A 25,419-nucleotide genomic window follows, 5' to 3' on the forward strand; every position below is an offset into this window, starting at 1 on the left:
AATTCATGGTCTAATTGTTCACCAGCTCTAATATTATGGCAAAATTGACTCTCAGTAAATTGTAATAAACTATTATTGCTATCAAGAATAGCAGGTGTAGGACGGATATGGGGTTTGGTTCGGGGAGCCCGGGGCAGTGGAGGAGGAACAGATTGAGCACTAGATTCCCCACTCTTGGATTTTCCATTATTTTTACCAAAAAGTTTTTTTAAGGAAGTCATCGTAATTAATAAAGTAATAGAAAATAAATAAAACAAACAAAACTATAATATTAAAATTTAAGAGTTGGAACGATTTTACCGAATTGACGAACAACTTGTTGAAAATTGATTATCATTGAAGACTTGAAGACTTCAATTCACCAACTTCACAATATTTTCACAAATTGTAATAATAAAGTAAGCTATAGTAGCTATTATAGAAGAAAATTAGAGAGAGATTGTGATGATTGATGATTTTGTGAGAAGATAAGAATGATTGGATATTTATAGAAGAAAATAAAAAAAAAGTATAATTATAAAAAGTTTGGGGTTAACCGTTGGGACCGTTTGGCCCGCGAGGGGACCGGTCCGGTCCCGGTCCCTGGCAGGCCCAGAGCATAGGACCGGCTCACGAGACCGGCCCAGGTCCACTAAAATCGGTCCTAACGGTCCTCGCCCGTTTGGCCCACGGTCCCGGGCCGGTCCCGGGCCTGGACCGGCCCACTTGCCAGCCTTATTTCATATTTTGAGCCCTATACTTCGAGAAGAGGAGATTTTGAAGAGCAATTTCACTACTATATCGGAGGTAAGTAACTTTTACTTGGATTTGACTTTATATTTTGATTATCCATGAATTTCTATACCTAAAACTTAGAATTTTAAAATATTTGGAATTTTTGCCTACACGTTAAGAGTGTATTTTTAGAATTTGATTATCGATTTGGACCCCATTTTGGAAACTAATTATATATTTGGACTCGACAGGTTATGGGTCATCGTATTTTGGTATTGGTTTTAGATTTTGGCCACGTGGGACCGAGTTGACTTTTGTTGACTTTTGGATATTTCTTCAAAGATCCAAACTTTATGGATTGGGAATGCTTCCTATGGCATTTTTGACTTCTTTGGATGATGTTTGGCTTATATTTACGTGATTTGAGGGATAGATCAAGGTTTTGACGCTATTCAAGGTTGAAGACTAGTTCAGATGAGGTAGGTATCTTGCCTAACCTTGGTTTGAGGATAATTTTCCCGACGGCTATGATATTTGCTATGTGTTGGGCATGGCGTATATACGAAATGATGAGCGTATATGTGTGCACCATGGTTAGTCATGATTCGGGTAGATCTTATGCAATTTATATGCCTTGTTTTGCTATCATGCTCCGTTGATATCAAGTTTTCTCCATTTGTATGACTACGTGAGCTATCATTCATGTTAGAAATTATGTCTAGGATATTTGCTTACTTGTTGAGATATGATAGATCTCTCTTTGCTATGAGCTATTTTTCTTAGTCGTAGTCATACTTTTCGGTCATAATATTATATCCACATGTTATATCTCTGTCTTTGTGCACTTTTGATATGTTATCTCATATGTTGTTAGTGTCCTTGTATGTGACATGAGTTGAGCAGAATTGTAGTACGTTGGTATATCTTGTGTGGTATATTGAATTATATTTTTGTCATGTGGCACTGTTGTTCCATTTGTAGGCCTTGAAGTCCCTTTCCTTATTTTATGTTAACACTGTTTACTCTTTCAGACTATATTATATTTGATTCAGACCTTGTATTTACTTATTCTTTTGAGTTCATGCACTCGGTAATACCAGATTTAGGGGTGGATTCACTTGTATTAACATTTTCACTTCAGTTATTTATAGCATTCCGCGTTTGAGATTATTTCTTATTATTACTGAAGTTTATTTTCGCGTATTTATTGTTGATTTGCCTAGCTAGCGGTGTTAGACACCATCATAGTTGTGGTAGTAGTTTGGGTCGTGACATAAAGGTTGGAATATCCACCAAATAGATGTTTATAATGCCTTCCTTCAGAGAGATTTACATGATGAGGTGTACATGCAATTATCTGAGGGCTTCGAAAGCCCAGGGAGACTAAAGGATTGATTTGTAGTCTTTTCAAATCCTTATATGGGCTCAAACAAGCAACCAAGCAAGCAAGCAGTATGATGTAAATTGGCTAAAGAATTGATTCAGCAGGGGTTCATTCAGAGTTGTCTAGATTACTCACTATTTACAAGGAGGAAAGGAAGTAGCTTTATGGTCATTCTTATATATGTGGATAATATGTTGATTATAGAAAATGATCTGCAATTGATTGATGACACTAAAAGGAAGCTACATCAGTCCTTCATGTTGAAGGATTTAAGGGAGTTCAAATATTTTTTGGGAACTGAATTCTATGTGTCACAAAGGGAGATTCTGATGAACCAAAAGAATTATGCATTAGAGCTTGTTTCTAATATGGGTTTAAGTGCGGCAAAACCAAGTTGGATAATTATGTTGAAAACAAAGTTGACACTGAATAGGAACATGCATGGCGTAAGAGGGGAAAAAATAATAAGGAGTAGGCCCGAGAATAGATGTAGAGCGAGGGCGAGGAGAGAATTTTTGAGAAGGGAAAGAAAAATTCTTGTTAAACCCAGGATTGATACGGCCTCTATTGCGGCCACTATTAGAGTTTTGAACCCCAAAATGGTTCTTACCATACCACGACCATGAGAAATAGAATGTTGCTTTGCAACAAAATCAGCAGAAGAGTCAGGATTTGAGATTGAGAAATTAGTTAATTGCGCCTCAAGCAAAACGAGCAGAGTACGTGTCTATGTAAATGAAGGGAGGGGAATTCTAGTAGAAATAGAAGTGCTTATAGACATATAATCAGGAGGAAGGCCAGCTAAGATTTGAAGAACAAGATCAGTTTTAGAAATTGGATTTCCAATGGAGCTTAGAGAATATGCAATAGTTTTAAGACGATGCACATAATCATTGATCGAAAGATCACCTTTCTTGAGGTTGTGAAATTGAATTTTAAGTTGAAGAGTTTGAGAACTAACTTGATCACGAAACAAACACTCAATTTCTTGCCAAGCTTCTCTAGAAGTAAGGGAGCGATTGGGACGAAGAATAGCTTGAAGAATTTCTTGAGAAATGTTTGCTTGAATCCAAGATAAGACTATGGAATCAAGTTGAATCCAATATTGAAAGGCTGGATTGACAATAGAAGTACCATCTTCTTTGATAATGGTAGAGGACAGACAAGGAAAGCTTCCATCAATGAAGCCATGAATACCATGGCTCTTGAAAACTGGTAAAAAGAGTTTCCTCCATAACATATACGTAGTTGGTGAAGTCGAGTATCGTAGGTATTAAGTTTATGATATTAGAGACGAAAACAACAGTGTTGGGCGAGGGAGACAAAGAACATTCAGTAGAGATCGGTGACAAAGTTGTGGAAACTGATGAAACAGAAGAAGACATGAATCTTATTGAGCAAGACAATGTTGGAGGAAAAAAGAAGCCTAAGCGTCTGATACAATGAAATTTTGAAATTTTTCTATGTGAAACCCCAACATCGTACGCTGAAATTCGGTACTTTTAAGAGTGAAATGATGGGGTCCAAACCCATGTGTAGAAAAAAAAGGGAATCTAATGATGGCAAGAGCAGGTCTTAGAGTTGGCAAACAATTTGTACTACAAATTACATAGTGCAAGTTGTAAAGTGAGATCCAATCTTCCGATTGGTTAATTGGGGCAGCCATCCCCTCTATAAAATGAGAGCTTCAGCTCTCATTTTATACTGCAATCTCAGAGGAAAATATATCTGAGAGTGAGAAAGAAAGAGTGAGGTTTTACAGACAGGGTATAAGAAAATAGTTTGTGAGAAAAATAGAGAGTGAGCGATATTGTAGTGAGGTGGGAATATCAAAAGAGAGTTATTTCTTTTGAGCGTTGTAGTTGTCTTTGGAGTATTTTACTCAAACCTACAAAGTGTAAAAATTCTTTGCTATATTGATATCAGTTGCTCATCTCTGGGCTGCGGTTTTTTTCCTTATTCAAAAGGGTTTTCCACGTAAAAATTTTGGTATCGTTGTCAATCATTTATTCTTGTTAATTACCGTATCTCAGTGCTACATTAGTATTCTGCTTTTATTACTGTGAATATTATTTTTGTAGGGGATTTATTCCCAACAACTAGTATTAGAACACAGGTTCTGCTCGTTCACATAAATACTCTTCACTATCGGTAGTACTATACTCGGTGACAAACAAAAATGTTCGGAGTAAAGTACGAGGTACCAAAATTTAACGGAGATAGCGGTTTCTCAACATGGCAAAGAAGGATGAGGGATCTGCTCATCCAACAAGGATTACACAAGGTACTAGATGCTGATGCCAAAAAGCCTGATACCATGAAAGCTGAGGATTGGGTTGACTTGGATGAAAAGGTTGCTAGTGCAATCAGGTTGCACTTATCAGATGATGTGGTAAATAACATCATTAATGAAGACACTGCATATGGCATTTGGACAAGGTTGGAAAGCCTATACATGTCCAAAACGCTGACAAATAAATTGTACCTGAAGAAGCAGCTATACGCCCTACACATGGGTGAAGGTACGAATTTTTTGTCACATTTAAATGTGTTTAATGGACTAATCACACAGCTCGCCAACCTCGGAGTGAAAATCGAGGAAGAAGATAAAGCCATCTTGCTATTGAACTCGTTGCCATCTTCGTACAATAATTTGGCAACATCCAACCTGTACGGTAAGACTATCATTGAGTTGAAAGACGTCACATCGGCTCTTCTACTCAATGAGAAGATAGAAAGAAGCCTGAAAATCGAGGACATAGTCTTATCACAGGAGGTAGAGGCAGGAGTTATCAATGGAGTTCGAGTAACTATGGTAGATCCGGAGCTCGTGGGAAGTTTAAGAACTGATCCAAATCAAAAGCTAGAAATTTCTACAATTGTGATCAACCAGGTCACTTCAAAAGAGATTGCCCAAATCCAAGGAAGGGCAAAGGTGAAAGTAGTGGTCAGAAAATGATGACAACACAACCGCCATGGTGCAAAACAATGATAATGTTGTCCTCTTTATAAATGAGGAAGAGAAATGCATGAACTTATCAGGTCCAGAGTCAGAATGGGTGATTGATACAGTAGCATCTTACCATGCCACACCGGTAAGAGACATTTTTTGCAGATATATAGCAGGTGATTTTGGAACTGTGAGAATGTGTGTTAGATTGCAGAGATCAGTGACATTTATAACAAGACAAATCTTGGATGCACGTTGGTTCTAAAGGATGTGTGACATGTACCTGATTTGCGGATGAACTTGATCTCGGGAATTGCTTTAGACCGAGATGGATACGAGAACTATTTTGCAAATCAAAAATGGAGATTCACCAAAGGGATCATTGGTGATTGCAAAGGGAGTTGCTCGTGGCACACTATACAGGACAAATGCAGGAATATGCCAAGGTGAATTGAACTCGACACAAGATGAGATTTCTACAGATTTGTGGCACAAAAGAATAGGTCATGTGAGCGAGAAGGGATTGCAGATTCTTGCTAGAAAATCACTCATTTCTTATGCCAAAGTTATAACAGTAAAACCTTGTGACTACTGTTTATTTGGTAAGCAGCATAGAGTCTCATTTCAGACATCGTCTGAAAGAAAATTGAATATACTTGATTTGCTATATTCTGATATTTGTGGTCCAATGGAAATTGAATCTATGGGCGGTAATAAATATTTTCTTACTTTTATTGATGATGCTTCACGAAAATTATGGGTTATATTTTGAAAACCAAAGATCAAGTGTTTCAAGTTTTCCAGAAGTTTCATGCTCTAGTGGAAAGGGAGACAGGCCAAAAGCTAAAGCATCTCCGAAATGACAATGGAGGTGAGTATACTTCAAGGGAATTTGAAGAGTATTGTTCGAGCCATGGGATCAGACATGAAAAGACAGCTCCTGGAACCCTACAACACAATGACGTAGCTGAAAGGATGAACCGCACCATTGTGGAGTAGGTGAGAAGCATGCTAAGAATGACTAAACTGCCTAAGTCATTTTGGGGTGAAGCAGTTCAGACAGCCTGTTACCTGATCAATTGGAGTCCATCAGTTTTGTTGGCATTTGACATCCCAGAGAGAGTTTGGACCAACAAGGAGGTGTCCTACTCGCACTTGAAGGTGTTCGGTTGCAGAGCGTTTGCACATGTACCAAAGGAGCAGAGAACAAAGCTGGATGATAAATTTGTTCCGTGCATATTCATCGCATATGGAGATGAAGAGTTCGGGTACAGATTGTGGGATCCTATAAATAAGAAGGTCATTAGAAGCAGAGATGTAATCATCCGAGAAAGTGAAGTTAGGGATGTAGATAATCAACCACCATGACAAAGAATGGTATAATCCCTAACCTTGTTACCATTACTTCTTCTTCTGACTATCCCACAAGTGCAGAAAGTATGACCGAAGAGGTTGCCGAGCAGGGGAAGCAACCTGGTGAGGTTATTGAGCAGGGGGAGCAACTTGCTGATGGTGTCGAGCAAGTGGAGCACCCCACTCAGGAAGAAGAACAACCTCAACCTCTGAGGAGATAAGAGAGGCCAAGGGTAGAGTCATGTAGGTACCCTTCCACAGAGTATGCCCTCATCAGTGATGAAGGGGAGCCAGAATGTCTTAAGGAGGTGTTGTCCCATCCATAAAAGAACTAGTGGATGAAAGCCATGCAAGAAGAAATGGAATCTCTACAAAAAAAAGGCACCTACAAGCTTGTTGAACTTCCAAAAGGTAAAAGACCACTCAATTACAAATGGGTCTTTAAACTCAAGAATGATGGAAATGGCAAGCCGGTCAGATACAAAGCTCGATTGGTGGTAAAAGGCTTCGAGCGGAAGAAAGGTATTGATTTTGACAAAAGTTTCTTACCTGTTGTTAAAATGACTTCTATTCGAACAATCTTGAGTTTAGCAGCTAGCCTAGATCTTGAAGTGGAGTAGTTGGACGTGAAAACTGCATTTCTTCACAGAGATTTGGAAGAGGAGATCTATATGGAGCAGCCAGAAGGATTTGAAGTAGCTGAAAGGAAACACATGGTGTGCAAACTGAATAAGAGTCTTTATGGGTTGAAGCAGGCACCAAGGTAGTGGTACAAGAAGTGTGACTCGTTCATGAAAAGTCAAACTTACACAAAGACATATTCTGATCCATGTGTATACTTCAAAAGATTTTCTGACAACAACTTTATTATTTTATTGTTGTATGTGGATGACATGTTAATCGTAGGAAAGAACAAGGGGCTGATCGCAATGTTGAAGGGACATTTGTCCAAGTCATTTGATATGAATGACTTGGGCCCAGCACAACAAATTCTAGGTATGAAGTTAGTTCGAGAGTGAACAAGCAAAAGGTTGTGGCTGTCTCAGGAGAAGTACATTGAACATGTACTGGAACGCTTCAACATGAAGAATGCTAAGCCAGTCAGCACACCTCTTGCTAGTCATCTGAAGTTAAGCAAGAAGATGTGTCCTACAACAATGGAGGAAAAGGAAAGCATGACCAAAATTCTTTATTCCTCTGCCGTCAGAAGTTTGATGTATTCAATGGTATGCACCAGACCTGATATTGCTCACGCAGTTGGTGTTGTCAGCAGGTTTCTTGAAAATCCTAGAAAAGAATAGTGGGAAGCAGTCAAGTGGATACTCAGGTACCTGAGAGGTACCACGGAAGATTGTTTGTGCTTTGGAGGATCTGATTCAATCTTGAAGGGCTATATAGATGCTGATATGGCAGGTGACATTGATAACAAAAAATCCACTACTGGATATTTGTTTACATTTTCAGGGGGAGCTATATCATGGCAGTCAAGGTTGTAGAAGTATGTTGCACTCTCTACAATTGAAGCGGGGTATATTGCCGCTATTGAAGCTGGCAATGAGATGATATGGTTAAAACGGTTCCTTCAAGAGCTTGGATTGCATCAAAAGGAGTATGTCGTATATTGTGATAGTCAAAGTGCAATACACCATAGCAAGAACTCCATGTACCATGCAAGAACAAAACACATCAACGTGAGATATCACTGAATTCGAAAAATGGTAGAGAATGAATCTATAAAAGTCTTGAAGATTTCTACAAGTGAGAATCCCGCAGATATGATGACCAAGGTGGTACCAAGAGTCAAGTTTGAATTGTGCAAAGAACTTATTGGCATGCACTCAAGCTAGAAGTCTGGTGTTACCTCCTTCAGGTGAATGGGTCTGGAGGGGGAGATTGATGGGGTCCAAACCCATATGTAGAAAAAAGAAAAGAAAGGGAACCTAATGATGGCAAGAGCAAATCTTAGAGTTGGCAACCAATTTGTACTGCAAATTGCATAGTGCAAGTTGTAAAGTGAGATCCAATCTTCTGACTGGTTAATTGGGGCATCCATCCACTCTATAAAAGGAGAGCTTTATGTAAGAACCCGTTAAAAATTTCCTAATGATTTAATATTTTAAAGTGCGACAACGGTATTCGGGAATAACATATTCGAGTATCAAAGGAGACCTATGGGGTGGAACCGCATTATTTTGACATCAATAGTGTTTCAACGACGTCGTTGCTTCACGTATATGTGGTATCACATTTAGAAAACTAGCTCCAAATTAAGTTTTTATTGAAGAATTAAATCCGTATTGAAATTACGGAGCCGTAGCAAAAAGAATCATCGAATTCGGACATCGTATGAGAGAGTTATGCTCATTTTCAGGTGAAATAGAAATGATTTCCCATCGCCAGTGCCCAGGGTAGCGTGGGGCGCTAGCCCTGGCGCTGGGATTTTCGAGGTTCTGGAAATTGGGTCACAGGTAGCGCCCCACGCTATCTGTGATGCCCGAAATGCTATATACAAATTCGGGGTTCATTTTACCCCATTTTTCTTGGCCAAACTTTGGGGTTTTCCTCCACTCTCTCAAGACCTCCAACTCCCCCCATCTTCAAGGTGAGTAATCCCTACTAATTTGGTATTTCATTCCATCAATTCCACCCTAAAACTAACTCAATCATCCATAAAATACATATATCTTCAAAAAAATTCTTCAAGAACTCAAAGGAGGGTTTTTGCAAGATTTCTTCCAAAAGGTAATCCTACACACTTAGACTTATATGTATGGATATATTATGAGAATATGAGTATGAATTAAGTATTGGAACTTATGGTATGGTGATTGAAAGCCATAAGTTCCCAAGTTAAATACATAACCATTGTAGATATTGAAAGGTGATTACTTGATGGATTTTTGTTAGTTGAGGGTGGATGGATGGTCATGTATGTGATGTTTGGAGTTATGGATTGTTTAAGAATGATGGTGGGATAAATTATTGGTAAATGATAGTAGTTAGATGAACTAATTCTATGGTTAAGATATGTAGAGATTCATGCCTACTAGGTGTTTGATAAAATTGCCTAAATTATGGAATATGTTACTAATATTGGTCTCATTGAATTATGTTGATGTAGATTGAAGTTGTAAGAGTAGTTGGTGGTTTTATTATCACTAAAGAGCTCCATCAAGGTATGTTGGCTTAACTCTTTTCTTAGAATTGAATCCCACGATATTCATGTAAATTATGTAAGTCCCAAGTGATTCATTATGAAACTGGCTATTCCAAGTAAGATTGGGTTGAAAGATATATGTTCAACAAGCATCCCAGATGCTTTATTCATATTATGTTACCAATTGAGGATGTGTTAAAATATGGGTTGTGCATTAATAATGTTTCGACTTTAAATCAAGTTCAAATGAAGGCTAATATGCCAAATTTTGTGAAATATCTCTATGTACCTTAGACTCTATATTGCTCACATGTGTACTACACACCTTGATTTGAATTATATTTGTTGTTGATGATGATAATGATATTTGAAATTGATAAGGTGAGAATGAAACACTAAATATGGCCAACGTGCCAAGAATGATCTTATAATTATGGCCATCAGTGCCAATGAAATGAAATGATGTGAGAAAGGTTATGAAATGAGTCTCGACTCAAATGTTTTAAAATGACTTCGAAAATAGAATTGCCTAAAAGCATTCGTACTCAAGTCATGCCATAAGTGGCTGTTTTAACAAATACTATGCTTTGTGAGTATTTCCAATGTGTTTTGCATTCTTACATATTCGTGAGTGGAAATTGTGCATTGCCCCTTGTGGGGGGAAATGTGTCAAGAATAAATGGTGTGTTATTTGCTGATGATTTAAACTTGCGCATCAATTGCCAATCGTTTTACTGCACTTCTCAGAAAGAAATCTATAGTGCTTAAATTGGTCATTTCAAATGACCTTAAAGTTGTGATTTCCGGAATATTATATGTATGTTGATATTTATGATGATGATACATGAAAGAGAAGAAATAAAAGTGTGGAATAACAAATATGGCCATCGTGCCTTGAATAAAGAATCTTGTGAATGGCCAAAAGAGCCAAGGAAATATTGTTGTTATTATTGGTTGAAAATACTAGTGAAGATTTATACAATGTGGAAGATGATGAGGTAAATACATTTGTACCTGTGTTATTTTTGTGAATTATTCCCCTTATTTGGGATGAGATTGATGTGATAAAATTATTCCTCTTAATTGGGATAAGATTGATTGATATAAAAGGGTTGATGTCTGGAATAAGATAGCCTAGCCGATCGGGTCGTGATCGGACACCATGCCGCACACATGATGGTGATTGTGCTGAAAATTGTAATTGAAATTGAGATTTTGGTTGATGTCTTCAAATAAGATGGCCTAGCCGATCGGGTCGTGATCGGACGTCGTGTTAAAGACGGTGGTATTGATATTGAGAGAAATTGTAGTTGATGTCTCTAATGAGATAGCCTAGCTGATGGGGTCGTGATCGAACTCCGTGTTAAGAGTACGGGGTACTGGTTTTGTAAATAATGGTATTGTGAATAATGGTATTGTGGACAATGGTATATCGATATTAAAAATTTCCCAATGTGAGATATGGAAATCTATTTGAACAGTGTCTTGATCCTAAATTAAGGTTTGATGTTGATTAAAGCTTCCTTTGATATCATTATAATCTTGTTGTATTATTTCTCATTCTATTGAGAGGGTGTTTAGTTATACATACTAGTGCTATTCGACAGTACTAACGTCCCTTTTGCCGGGGGCACTGCATCTTTTAATGGATGCAGGTGGTTCCACAGCAGGAGACATTGATCAGTGATAGCAGTGCACCTTCTTTCCAGCTGACTTGGTGAGCCCCACTTCATTCCGAGGTCATGTATCTTTTGTACCTTATGTATTCTGTTTGAGGTATAGCCGGGGCCTTGTTGCCAGCATTATCATTGTACTCTTCTTTATCCATAGAGGCTCCATAGACATAGTGTGGGTTGTGTATTGGTGCTGGGAAAGACAAAATATGTTATGTTGTAGTTGTATTACTTGTCCATTCGAGACATTAAAAATGATGAAGCTATTGGAAATGAATTGGTATTGTAGACGTGAACACAATTTTGTCTAATTAATAAAAATATGTATTATCTCCATTTGTGGATGAGTTTGGGTAGAATAAAATCTAACAGGCTTGCTCGGTCGGGTTCACTCGGTTGAGCGCCGGTCGCGCTCCTCGATTTTGGGGCGTGACAAACTTTTTTCAGAGCCTAAGGTTTTAAAGTGTCCTAGGATATCTCGGAGCCGTGTCTAGTAGAGTCCTTCTTATCGGTGTGTTGTCGACCATATCTATAGGTTGGAGGCTACTTGGATATTTAGGAATAATACCCTTCTTTGATATTCTGAATCGTGCGATGAAACTGGTTGTGAAACTGTTCTTCCTCCGACTTGTGCGTTGAGGTTCAAGGTAAGTTTAAATGCTCTTTTGGCTTATTCCAATTAATGTTGTCATGTGACATGACGAATGGGTAAAGGCCTGAATATTAAACAGATGGCACCTGTATCATATTGAATGAATGGTATGGCCATATAAGACAAGTATATAGTACCATGAGCATACTTTATATGAGAAGAGTACTAGAAATGATTACCCACCTCCAAAGAGGCATTGACATGATTAATGATACCTAAGCTTAACTAGTACATGTGGATAGTGTGGGAACCATGTGTATGATTCTAATATGTAAATTTGTTACATAGGCACGTGATATATGAAAGGCATGGCCTGGAGAGTAATGATAAATGTGTAGGTCTCTCATGGGAGACAAAAAGTTACGAAAGGAGAGTCAATTGAACCCACAATGAGAAGACCCTAGCACTATGAATATTATAAAAATTCCAAGAATGTGTGAAGTGGTGTTACACTCCAAAAAGGATATTGACACGAGGGTTTTGGATCCCAAGCCTATGTGTCTGAATAAGAGTAGAGGACGTATAAGGTTAATACCATGGGGACTTAAATCTCCCTAATAGTGAATCATATACAGGAGGACTAGAGATGTGGGACTAGTGCTCCTCAAATTGCTAAATTCAAAAGTTGTGTCAAAATGTGAAACATTTACCCCAAGTGGGGAGGGAAGGGCCATGGTGAGGCTACTTAAGTTCAATAAAACGAGAGTTGGGTCGTGTAACTATGATGTTTGGATATTTAGTTGAAGACATGTGTAGTATGAGGATATGCAGATGATAAACCACTAGTACGAAAATAATGTGGAAGGTTAAGAAATGTAAATTCTTCGTACGTGACAAAAGACATGACATGGTCAACAATACTAGAAACTAAGAGTAAGGTTTGCAAAAAGGTTTTTATACTTGTTAGAAAGTTAGGGACAATGCAACCCAAGGAAGAACTACAGGTCAAATGTGAAAGGCTTGCCAGTTCTTAGAATAAGTTAATCACGGATTTGCAATTTAGCTAAAAAAATTCCAAGTCTTTAAGAATGACAGAACGAGTGGGAGAGATAAATGAGATGTTATAATAACCCAAGAGTGCATCGGGACTTGATGGAGAGTCTCTTACGAATCTTACAAGAAAGGAAGTGTTAAGTGATACACGAATGAACACACTTTCCCACGGATATCCCAACAAGTGTCGAGAGGCGAGCATGATGAATTCCCAACTAAGAGAAAAGACCACGTAATATATGGAAGAACGCATGGTTATTCACTAACTAGGAAGAATGAGGTGAGAAGAATTGGAAAAAATGAACAAGATGGTTATCGCAAAATAGTTCGTATCAGAATGATGGACTCGCCTAGAGAACAAGTGTTAATAGAAGATATACAGGATCAACTGTAATGCAGTCAACTTCAGTAACACTGAATATCAAATAAAAGATATAGAGGGAGTTCATGTCTACATATTACATTAGAAAGTGAGACTACTGGTGATGAAGTGGTAGTGTGATAAACTCAACAAACCAGGCACAATGATACTACGAATTCATGGGAGGCAAACACGTGTGTGGCACAATAAGGTTGTCAACTATGAATTAAGGGCAAAATGGGATGGGAGTGAATGCTCTAGTCACAAAGGAAATATAGTACCAACATATTGTCTAGATCAAAGGAAAAATGTTCGAAACAGATTAAGAGAGGATGAACACTTGTTACGAACCAAACATGTTTAACATGATAGCTCTTACGCTGCAATACCAGGAAACACTATTGGTAACTACAATATTGGGAATAAGGTGAGTTACTTATCGAGAATGGAATTAGGTGGACTAAGTCCTACACTTATAAGGAGAACAAGAAGGCGTCGTTGAAGAATTTAGGAGGATCTCAAGTTTTTAAAAAAGGCCATGTTCGGGCCAATGATTTTGTTGGAGTAAATATATATATGAAGGGTGTTGATATGTGATTTGGGAAGTATTTTGTAGTAAAGAGGGATCGTGAGAATGTTCACGAGGGAAGTAGAGTGGTTTATTAAAATCCTATAAGACTTATAAGGAGAAACGACGGTGGCTAAGAAAGGTATGAGAACGATGTTACTTTATATATTGAGGCAATGCCATGCAGGTTGATGTTATCAGGGTGTGCACGCAAGCTAGTAGATGTTATTCATTTGAAACAGATGGTCCCATAAGAAAACTGACCTAGTAATGTCTTTTGTTGAGAAATTTGGGAAAACAAGTTGCAAGTACTAATAAGATTGTAACTGTATCAAGGAATATTTTGTAGAACTCAATTCGTATAAGGTCATATGAAAGAGAAATCTGATATAGATGTTCCACTAATGATGAAATATGGCAAGATGATCATTTATGCCTCTAGGCAACTCTATGCCTCATGTGTCGAATCAATGATGTCATCACAATGATTAACAATGTCAGCACTATTGGTAGTAATCTTTATGTTTCCTAGGATATAACCTCCTGAAATGCTGTGCTCAGCACCTTGATGGATTTTGAATTATTTTAGCCAATCTTGAACCTCGTTATTCATAATTATAGAAACCAGTGGGGGTTGAAGGCTCAAACATGTCAAAGAAGCATCATCATCCAGTGATCAAATATAATGGATATGAAGTTTTATGGTCATATTCAAGCTAGCACATCTTAGAGTGATTATTGGAGGTCTCCAAAGGTTTAGTTTGGGTGTTTGGCGTAGGGATTTAGAGTTGAAGAAAGTGAACGGGCTATTCTAAATATTTTTTCTATGAATATATTGGGTGAATTGTTAAGGAAGGTAAAGTATGTGTAGTCACATTAGGCCTTATGAAATCTTGAAGGAAATAGGCCAAACTAAGAGTATGATGTATGTAATATTGAGATTAATGTTATTGATATATATTGCTATGCTTTGTCGAGTTATAGAAGTGATGTTAGGGTGGTTTTGGTGTTACTCTGGTAGGTGGTTAGGCCCAAATACAGGGAAGACTCTGCCGAAATTTTTGAAAAATAATTTGAGAGTTAGTCAAGTTGGAGACTTGAGGTATGTGAAAAAAGAGATAAATTATATTAAGTGTTTGGGACGGACACTACTCCTCATTCGAGGACGAATGATCTTAAGCGGGGGAGAATGTAAGACCCCGTTAAAAATTTTCTAATGATTTAATATTTTAAAGTGCGACAACGGTATTCGGGAATAACATATTCGAGTATCAAAGGAGACCTATAGGGTGGAACCGCATTATTTTGACATCAATAGTGTTTCAACGACGTCGTTGCTTCGCGTATATGTGGTATAACATTTAGAAAACGAGCACCAAATTCAGTTTTTATTGAAGCATTAAATCCGTATTGAAATTACGGAGCCGTAGCAAAAAGAATCATCGAATTCGAACATCGTATGAGAGAGTTATGCCCATTTTCAAGCGAAATAGAAATGATTTCCCATCGCCAGCGCCCAGGGTAGCGTGGGACGCTAGCCCTAGTGCTGGGATTTTTGAGGTTCTGGAAATTGGGCCACAGGTAGCGCCCCACGCTATCTGTGACGCCCGAAACGCTATATACTCATTCGGGGTTCATTTTATCCCATTTCTCTTGGCCGAACTTTGGGTTTTCCTCCATTCTCTCAAGACCTCCAACTCCCCCCATCTTCAAGGTGAGTAATCCCTACTAATTTGGTGTTTCATTCCATCAATTCCACCCTAAAACTAACTCAATCATCCATAAAATACATAGATCTTCAAAAATATTCTTCAAGAACTCAAAGGAGGGTTTTTGCAAGATTTCTTCCAAAAGGTAATCCTACACCCTTAGACTTACATGTATGGATATATTATGATAATATGAGTATGAATTAAGTATTGGAACTTATGGTATGGTGATTGAAAGACATAAGTTCCCAAGTTAAATACATAACCATTGTAGAGATTGAAAGGTGATTTACTTGATGGATTTTTGTTAGTTGAGGGTGGATGGATGGTCATGTATGTGATGTTTGGAGTTATGGATTGTTTAAGAATGATGGTGGGATAAATATTTGGTAAATGGTAGTAGTTGGATGAACTAATTCTATGGTTAAGAGATGTAGAGATTCATGCCTACTAGGTGTTTGATAAAATGGCCTAAATTGTGGAATATGTTACTATTGGTCCCATTGAATTATGTTGATGTAGATTGAAGTTGTAAGAGTAGTTGGTGGTTTTAATATCACTAAAGAGTTCCATCAAGGTATGTTGGCTAAACTCTTTTCTTAGAATTGAATCCCACGATATTCATGTAAATTATGTAAGTCCCGAGTGATTCATTATGAAACTGGCTATTCCAAGTAAGATTGGGTTGAAAGATATATGTTCAACAAGCATCCCAAATGCTTTATTCATGTTATGTTACCAATTGAGGATGTGTTAAAATATGGATTGTGCATTAATAATGTTTCAACTTTAAGTCAAGTTCAAATGAAGGCTAATATGCCAAATTTTGTGAAATATTTCTATGTGCCTTAGACTCTAAATTACTTACATATGTACTACACACCTTGATTTGAATTGTATTTGTTGTTGATGATGATAAATATTTAAAAGTGATAAGGTGAGCATGAAACACTGAATATGGCCAACGTGCCAAGAATGATCTTATAATTATGGCCATCAGTGCCAATGAAATGAAATGATGTGAGAAAGGTTATGAAATGAGTCTCGACTCAAATGTTTTAAAATGACTTCGAAAATAGAATTGCCTAAAAGCTTTCGTACTCAAGTCATGCCATAAGTGGCTATTTTAACAAATACTATATTTTGTGAGTATTTCCAATGTGTTTTGCATTCTTACATATTCGTGAGCGGAAATTGTGTATTGCCCGGGAAAAATGTGTCAAGAATAAATGGTGTGTTATTTGCTGATGATTTAAACTTGCGCATCAATAGCCAATCGTTTTATCCACTTCTCGGAAAGAAATCTATAGTGCTTAAATTGGTTATTTCAAATGACCTTAAAGTTGTGATTTCCGGAATATTATATGTATGTTGATATTTATGATGATGATACATGAAAGAGAAGAAATAAAAGTGTGAAATAAAAAATATGGCCACCGTGCCTTGAATAAAGAATCTTGTGAATGGCCAAAAGAGCCAAGGAAATATTGTTGTTATTATTGGTTGAAAATACTAGTGGAGATTTATACAATGTGGAAGATGATGAGGTAAATACATTTGTACCTGTGTTATTTTTGTGAATTATTCCCCTTATTTGGGATGAGATTGATGTGATAAAATTATTCCTCTTAATTGGGATAAGATTGATTGATATAAAAGGGTTGATGTCTCGAATAAGACAGCCTAGCCGATCGGGTCGTGATCGGACACTATGTCGCACACATGGTGGTGATTGTGCTGAAAATTGTAATTGAAATTGAGATTTTGGTTGATGTCTTCAAATAAGATGGCCTAGCCGATCGGGTCGTGATCGGACTCCATACTAAATTTACGGTGGTATTAGTATTGATGGTAATTGTGGTTGATGACCCTAATGGATAGCCTAGCCGATCGGGTCGCGATCGGACGTCGTGTTAAAGACGGTGGTATTGATATTGAGAGAAATTGTAGTTGATGTCTCTAATGAGATAGCCTAGCTGATCGGGTCGTGATCGGACTCCGTGCTAAGAGTACGGGGTACTGGTTTTATATATAATGGTATTGTGAATAATGGTATTGTGGACAATGGTATATCGATATTAAAATCTCCCAATGTGAGATATGGAAATCTATTTGAATAGTGTCTTGATCCTAAATTAAGGTTTGATGTTGATTAAAGCTTCCTTTGATATTATGATAATCTTGTTGTATTATTTGTCATTCTATTGAGAGGGTGTTTAGTTATACATACCAGTGCTATTCGACAGTACTAACGTCCCTTTTGCGGGGGGCACTGCATCTTTCAATGGATGCAGGTGGTTCCACAGCAGGAGACATTGATCAGTGATAGTAGTGCACCTTCTTCCCAGCTGACTTGGTGAGCCCCACTTCATTCTGTGGTCATGTATCTTTTGTACCTATTGTATTTCGTTTGAGGTATAGCCGGGGCCTTGTTGCCGGCATTATCATTGTACTCTTCTTTATCCATAGAGGCTCTATAGACATAGTGTGGGTTGTGTATTGGTGTTGGGAAAGACAAAATATGTTATGTTGTAGTTGTATTACTTGTCCATTCGAGACATTAAAAATGATGAAGCTATTGGAAATGAATTGGTATTGTAGACGCAAACACTATTTTGTCTAATTAATGAAAATATGTATTATCTCCATTCGTGGATGAGTTTGGGTAGGAATGAAATCTAACAGGCTTGCTCGGTAGGGTTCACTCGGTTGAGCGCCGGTCGCGCTCCTCGGTTTTGGGGCGTGACACTTCAGCTCTCATTTTATACATCAATCTCAGAGGAAAATATATTTGAGAGTAAGAAAGAAAGAGTGAGGTTTTACAGACAGGGTATAAGAAAATAGTTTATGAGAAAAATAGAAAGTGAGCGATATTGTACTAAGGTGGAAATATCAAACGAGGGTTATTTATTTTGAGCGTTGTAGTGGTCTTTGGAGTATTTTACTTGAACATACAAAGTGTAAAATTCCTTACTATAGTGATATCAATTGCTTATCTCGGGGCCGTGGTTTTTTTCTCTTATTCAAAAGGGTTTTTCACGTAAAAATCTTCTGACTATTTCACTCTTTTAGTCTTATTAATTATCGTATCTCGGTGCTACGTTATTATTCCGCTTTTATTACCGTGAATATTATTTCTGTAGGGGGATTTATTCCCAACATGAAACTCCAGGAACAATCTAGAGTGTGAACAGATTCAAACCCCATAATTTGTTCCTCAACTTTGAAAATTACCTGAAAACGCTTTCTTTGTTTCTCGTAGCTAGTTCTTCAACAGGCGGAGAGGCACTAAGCATGATTTTTCATGTCATCTTCTATCCACGGCGTCATCGTTATTCTCTCTTGGATTTTCGACCGTAAGTGCTTTTGTATCAGAGGACAAAAATACAAAAACTTATTGTCAGAACGTGTAGATACGAACAGCATGCACAATAAACAATAAATTGAAAGATACTAGAAATCCTTATGCCCGCCAAAAGGATTTGTTCACCTTTAGAACATCTGGTATGTTCATTGGCAATGATGTTTGAAATCCAATTTTTTAGTAAGGAAATGAAGGCAGAAGCACTGACCTAAAGCAGGAACTCTTAATTGTTAAATTATAATGTGAATTCAAAAATCAAGAATCATTTCTCGAGTTTATATTAATAATGTTCAAAAATCAGGAATCATTCCTGGAGTTTGCACTAATAAAGATTCAAAAACCAAGAATCATTTCTGAAATTTGACCTAATACAACTTCAAAAATTAGGAATCATTGCTGGAATTTGAACTTATAATGTTTTGAATCCCACGAATCATTCATTGGTTATTTAAAAATTCAGCAAATTTTTGAACTCTGTATAATTTACTCATAAGGTTTCACTTGTCAAAGTTTCGAACTCCAGTACAGATTGCTGGAGTTATGTTCCATGTTTTAATTGGGGCAAAAACATTAATTTAGTTGGACAATGGCTATTTCACAAATGCATTTAAAACATTGACTCAACTCTAGTAGCCGGTCCAAAACATAAGTAATCCCGCTAAATTTTTCATTTTAATATCCCACTAGTGAAAATGATAGTTTTTGCTTCAGTGGAGGTGGTTGTACTTGCCTGGCACACTTATATCTATGAATAAAAGGGCAGTTCGGTGCACTAAACTCCCGCTATGCGCAGGATACGGGGAAGGACCGAACCACTCTTATACCTATGAATGAATATCTCATTTGATTTTCACATATTTGGTATTGAATGTATAATGTTAAACTTGTATTGGTAAAAAATGAATTCATCATGTGGACAGTATAATGTACGACATGTGGCGATTGACTCCTAGTCAGCCTTAGGACAAATAAGCAATGAACCTTGAGGCCACTTGAAGAGTGTATTCGAGATCATTTATATCAAGATCATTCGCACCGAGGTCGCTCACACAAAGATCGATAAGCACCGAGATCATGATAGAGCCATCACAAGACAATCTTTCGAAAAACTTCTAATGTACGGATAAAGTGAGAGGATCAGCAAATTCCGAGATAATCGGGATTCAATATTAAGGATATATGATGTAACTTGACACAAATCGTTAGAGTAAATAAGAATATTGAATATTGATTGTAAAGAATAAGAAATAAGCAAGGTTGAAAGGAGGATGGTTTATGGATTAAGCAAGATAAATTAATTTACGATAAATCAATCTATCAGACTAAAAGAAAGGATAATTCTTCAATATGAGAATGTATGATATCTGAGTTACAATGTATGTCCGGAAAACTTGATCCTCTGGAAATAATAACCATCTCCTTTATAGTGGAGGGATCCTACTTTTAGATATAATTAAAAATACATAGTGGGAGCCCCATAATTCCCCCCACAATTCTCTCCTCTAGTGCGGTTGCAACGGCTCTTGTCTATGTGCTCGATATTGGCTCGAGCTTGATATCGGGTCGATCTCTCGATCTTGATTCGAGCTCGATTTTGACTCGGGGCATTATATTGATTCGGAGTCAGTGTTGGTCGGTCTTTGCCTCGTAAGCTCGATAACTTCACTTCGCATCAGTTCGATTCTGATTCGAGCTCGATTATGATAACGAGCTAAATATTGATCGGTCCCTAGAGCTCGACGCTTGATGACCTAATTTCGGACCTCAACCTGATATTATGACGACGCTCTTCGATCCAATGCATTATCATTTCGACCAGTTCGTATGAAGGACCAACCGGTTTTGACCGCATACACTAGTCAATGCTATATAAATGTATCTCATATGAATTGACTTATTCCCACTATTATTGTAACGAATTGACAACTGAAATTGCCATTGAATAATTCTAGTACTATGTATATGGTCGAAATTTGGCATACACGATTTTGTTGGCAGGGGAGATGCCTCGAGGGTAACCTCATAATAGATCGGGCTCGAGCTCGAGCTCGAAGATAGAACATCAAGCCTGGAGATCGAATTGTTCATTAAAATCGAGGCCAGCAACAATTGAGATCAAGCATGACTTACTTTGAGTAAGGCGTAATAACGGAATGGCGAGATATCAGTAACCGATCGAAGATCATGGCGGAAATGCCGGAACAGATCAAATCAAAGCGGTTATTAGTGTCAATCATGGGATCTACTTCTGTGATTAGAGTTGTACCTTATTTAGGATTCCTCTATTATATAAAGAGGGATCTCATTCACTTGTGAAGGAGAACAATTATTATTCACTAATAAGAATATACACATACGCTGCATTTTTTACTGTTCATCGTTGTTTGTTCCATCCTCCACTATTCTTATTAACTAACCTCGAGACTATCTCGAATCGAGGTCGAGGCATTGTTTGCACATCGGTTTGATTTATCGTCCAATTTATCTATTTAATTCGTTGTTTATCAATTGGTACTGATTTAAATCACATATCCTTAAAACCACAATGTAAGTTTAATTGTTACTCAATTTTTAGGGTAAACAGTTTGGTGCCCACCATGGGGCTAAGGATAACAGTGATTGTTTAGGATCAGCAAGCCGCTATTGCTCAGTTACAAAATCAACATAGAGCTCCAAACTCGCCGTACCGAGCCGGTACCGAAAAGGTCAAATGGTAACGAATCGAGGACTGATCCTGCGGTAATGAAAATGCTCGAGGAGCTCACCAAAAGAATTGAATCAGGGGAGAAGAGAATCAAAGCCAACGATAAAAAAGTGGAGACATACAACTCTCGAGTTGATCAGATACCGGGGGCACCGCCAATCTTGAGGGGGATGGATTCGAAGAAGTTTGTACAAAAGTCGTTTCATCCAAGTACGGCTCCGAAACCTATTCCAAAGAATTTTCGTATGCCAGACATACCCAAATATAATGGGACCACCGATCCCAACAAGCATCTTACTTCATATACATGCGCCATCAAGGGTAACAATTTAGAAGATGATGAAATCCAATCTGTGCAGTTGAAAAAATTCGGAGAGACCCTTTCGAAGGGAGCAATGATTTGGTATCACAACCTGCCACCAAATTCCATTGACTCATTTGCCATGTTAGCAGTTTCTTTCGTAAAGGCACACGTCGGGGCCATAAAGGTTGGAACGAGGAAATCGAACCATTTCAAGGTAAGACAAAGGGATAATGAAATATTGAGGGAGTTCGTGTCCCGATTTCAAATAGAACGCATGGAGTTGACACCGGTCACATATGATTGGGTCATTCAAGCTTTCACCCAAAGGTTGAACGAGCGGAGTTCAGTAGCATCACATTAGCTAAAATAAAATTTGATCGAGTATCCAGCTGTAACTTGGGCAGATGTGCACAACCGATATCAATCGAAGATCAGGGTCAAGGATGATCAATTAGGAGCCCCTTCCGGTTCAGTACATCCAAACAGGTCGGAAGTTAAAAACCAGAGGGGCGTCAACAGGGAGTCAAGGTCAAAGAAGTGATCGAGGACAGAATTCTCGGTGACTTATGAGCAAAAGTAGTTTTGACAAGTATGCCGATCCCACAGGGGCACCTCGATTATCGGAATATAAATTTAGCATCGATGCATCGGGCATTGTATCGGCAATCAGAAGTATCAGAGACACTAGGTGGCCCAAACCAATACAAACCGATCCTTCCCAAAGAAACACAAATTTGATGTGCAAGTATCATGGCACGTATGGTCACAAGACTGAGGATTGCAGGCAATTAAGGCAGGAGGTAGCCCGTCTATTCAATGAGCGCCTCCTTCGAGAGTTCCTCAGCGATCGAGTTAAGAATCACTTTAGAGAAAGGGACGCTAATAGAAAAAATGAATAGGAGGAACCCCAACATGTCATTCATATGATCGTCGGTGGGGTCGACATTCCACAGGAACCCATATTCAAATGCACAAAGGTATCAATCACTAGGGAAAAACGAACCCAAGATTATGTGCCCAAAGGCACTTTATCATTCAACAACGAAGAAGCATAAAGCATTTCTCAGCTCCACAACGACGGTCTAGTAATTTCTATTAAATAAAGTTCAAGTTAAGTGTGTTTTAGTGGATCCAGGTAGCTCGGCGAATATCATCTGATCGAGGGTCGTGGAGCAGCTTGGCCTAGAAAATCATATCGTGCCCGCAGCTTGGGTCTTAAACGGCTTCTATATGCCCAGTGAAATAACTAAAGGGGAGATTACTCTATTGTTCACATATTTTCTTGTTCTACACTCTCATTCTTGGCCGGCTGGAAGCCAAGGCCACCGAGATTCAATTTTTAATTTTTCTTGGTGCGAGCACTGCCGGTGGTTCATTTGAAGCCCTTGGGAACTCTGACGCATGAGAATCTGGGTTCTTGCTCTCTATTGACATTCAGAGCACTGTGGGATTTGTTCTTTCTTGTTGTTTATTTATTCAACTGATAACTGGTAAGTCTCTTGGCTTTACGGTTTCATTCTTCTGTGTTCATGTCCTACATATTCACCCCTCTGAATTTCATGACCTAAATGTGCTCTTAGACCATCTCTGTGTGTAATTTTACTAGCATTGCACTCGTATTCTGATCTGAATCTTTTTAGCATTTGGCCTTTTATTTAAAATCTCCAGGTTTTGAGATGTGTTACTCTAATGTTTTGCGTGAAAGGGTAAGAAACATGCCTGTAGGGTTTGTATGGTCTACTTGTTGTCCAACCTGCTATATATATGCCATTCAATTTCCATGTGCATTGGTATAAATCATGCCATTAGGAAAATCACACACTCACACAACTTGCCTGCTATCAAAGCATAAGTATTTTATTTATTCCTATGTCTACTGCTAGACAGCATGCCTATAGGAAATAAAAATTGTCTATGACCATTCTTTCAATTTGCATAACTGAAGAATATTCATTAGATACCATGCCTATAGGATTATACTAGCTTATGTTCTATTGATCTTCATCTAGAAATCCTGCCTATAGGACTTTAATTGGTTGATTTGCTATTGTTATCATACTGCTCACCTAAAAAACATGTCTATAGGGTCTAAGTATAAAAATATCAGCTGCAATCGTTAATCGTTGGAAATTCTGCCTATAAGATATTACTACTCGCTTTAAAGTGTTAATGCTAAACTTTTCAAACATTATTGCATTGCTTAGCCGTGCCACTATTAGACCATAGGATCAAAAAGAGTAATTCTGAGTATTTCCAATGGTTATCACTGCCAACCACTGCATAAATCACCTAGAGATCATGTATATAGGTTTAGTCACTTATAACCCGTAATTGCAATACTAGATATCCCTAAACTGTATAGTTGTTTGGAAATCATATCTATAAGCTTAAAGTGGCACCTTGCATGTGAGACTGCCTGCACGTTTGAATCCAAGGTCACATAGAAACCATGTCTATAGGGCTTAAAGGCTTTAATTCGCCTTAGTTTCGAAACTATCTAACGCCTAATGTGAGAACCTGTTTCGCTTGAATTTATTGTTTAAGTGTGGAGGCTAACTTGAGCCCTTAACTACCCCTACATGAAGTCCAATTTGTTTTGTATGTCACCTAGTTTTATCATTTTGAGCAACCTAAGTAAAGTCTAGAACCACCCAAATAGAGGTCCAAACCTCATAGACCATAGGTATGGGACGGGTAGTGCACGCGTAGGGTACGACTTAGAATTGAATTAGAGCGCTTTTAGGTAAACAACTTTAATATAGTAATCGGGTAGCAGGAGATGATGGTCTGTGCCCGTTGGATAATATGAGTAAAACCCTATCTCAAGGGAGTACGAAATATTATTTATGTTGCACGGGGTGATCTTTTAGGCTAAAAAACCTAGGACCCCCCTCCCTATTTTTCCTTTCTTTTCTATTAGAATGAAAAATAGTTGTACCTCCCTATTCAAGATCTCTTTGTAATAAAATTCTTAGATTTTGTACTCTCTTTGCTTACTTGATCACATAGACTAATCCATATTATTTAAGTCCGCCCGGGACCCACAGTTATGGACCTCGAAGTGTGCCTAACACTTTCTCTTTGAGGTAATTTGAGCCCTTACCCGATATTTGGTGGCGTTGACTAGTTAAAATAGAGTTATTCGCAAATAGGTGCCCTAACGCACCTTGGAAAAATATTAGGTGGCAACTCTCCTCTTTTAATACCTCCTTTAAAAGAGTTGTCACATGTCGAAGCCCAATTTTGCGAGAAAAGGAAACGGGGTGCGACAACATGACGACTCTGCTGGGGATTTTACACTTAGGCTCTTACCATAGCGAATTTGGCTTATATAGTTTAGTCTTCTTTAATATAAACGTGCTTCCCTTTTTTGTTTTTATTTGCTACTACATGCACATCCCTCTCCCATTTTCCTTTTATTTGTTTAAATTCGTTGTAATATGCACATCCCTTCCCCGCTCCACCTTCCTTTGCTTAAATTGGTTATAACATGCATATCCCTTTCCTATTCACCTTTATTTGCTCTAAACTGC

The sequence above is a fragment of the Nicotiana tabacum genome, chromosome 9 (assembly GCF_000715075.1).
Source record: "Nicotiana tabacum cultivar K326 chromosome 9, ASM71507v2, whole genome shotgun sequence".
Taxonomy (NCBI): Eukaryota; Viridiplantae; Streptophyta; class Magnoliopsida; order Solanales; family Solanaceae; genus Nicotiana; species Nicotiana tabacum.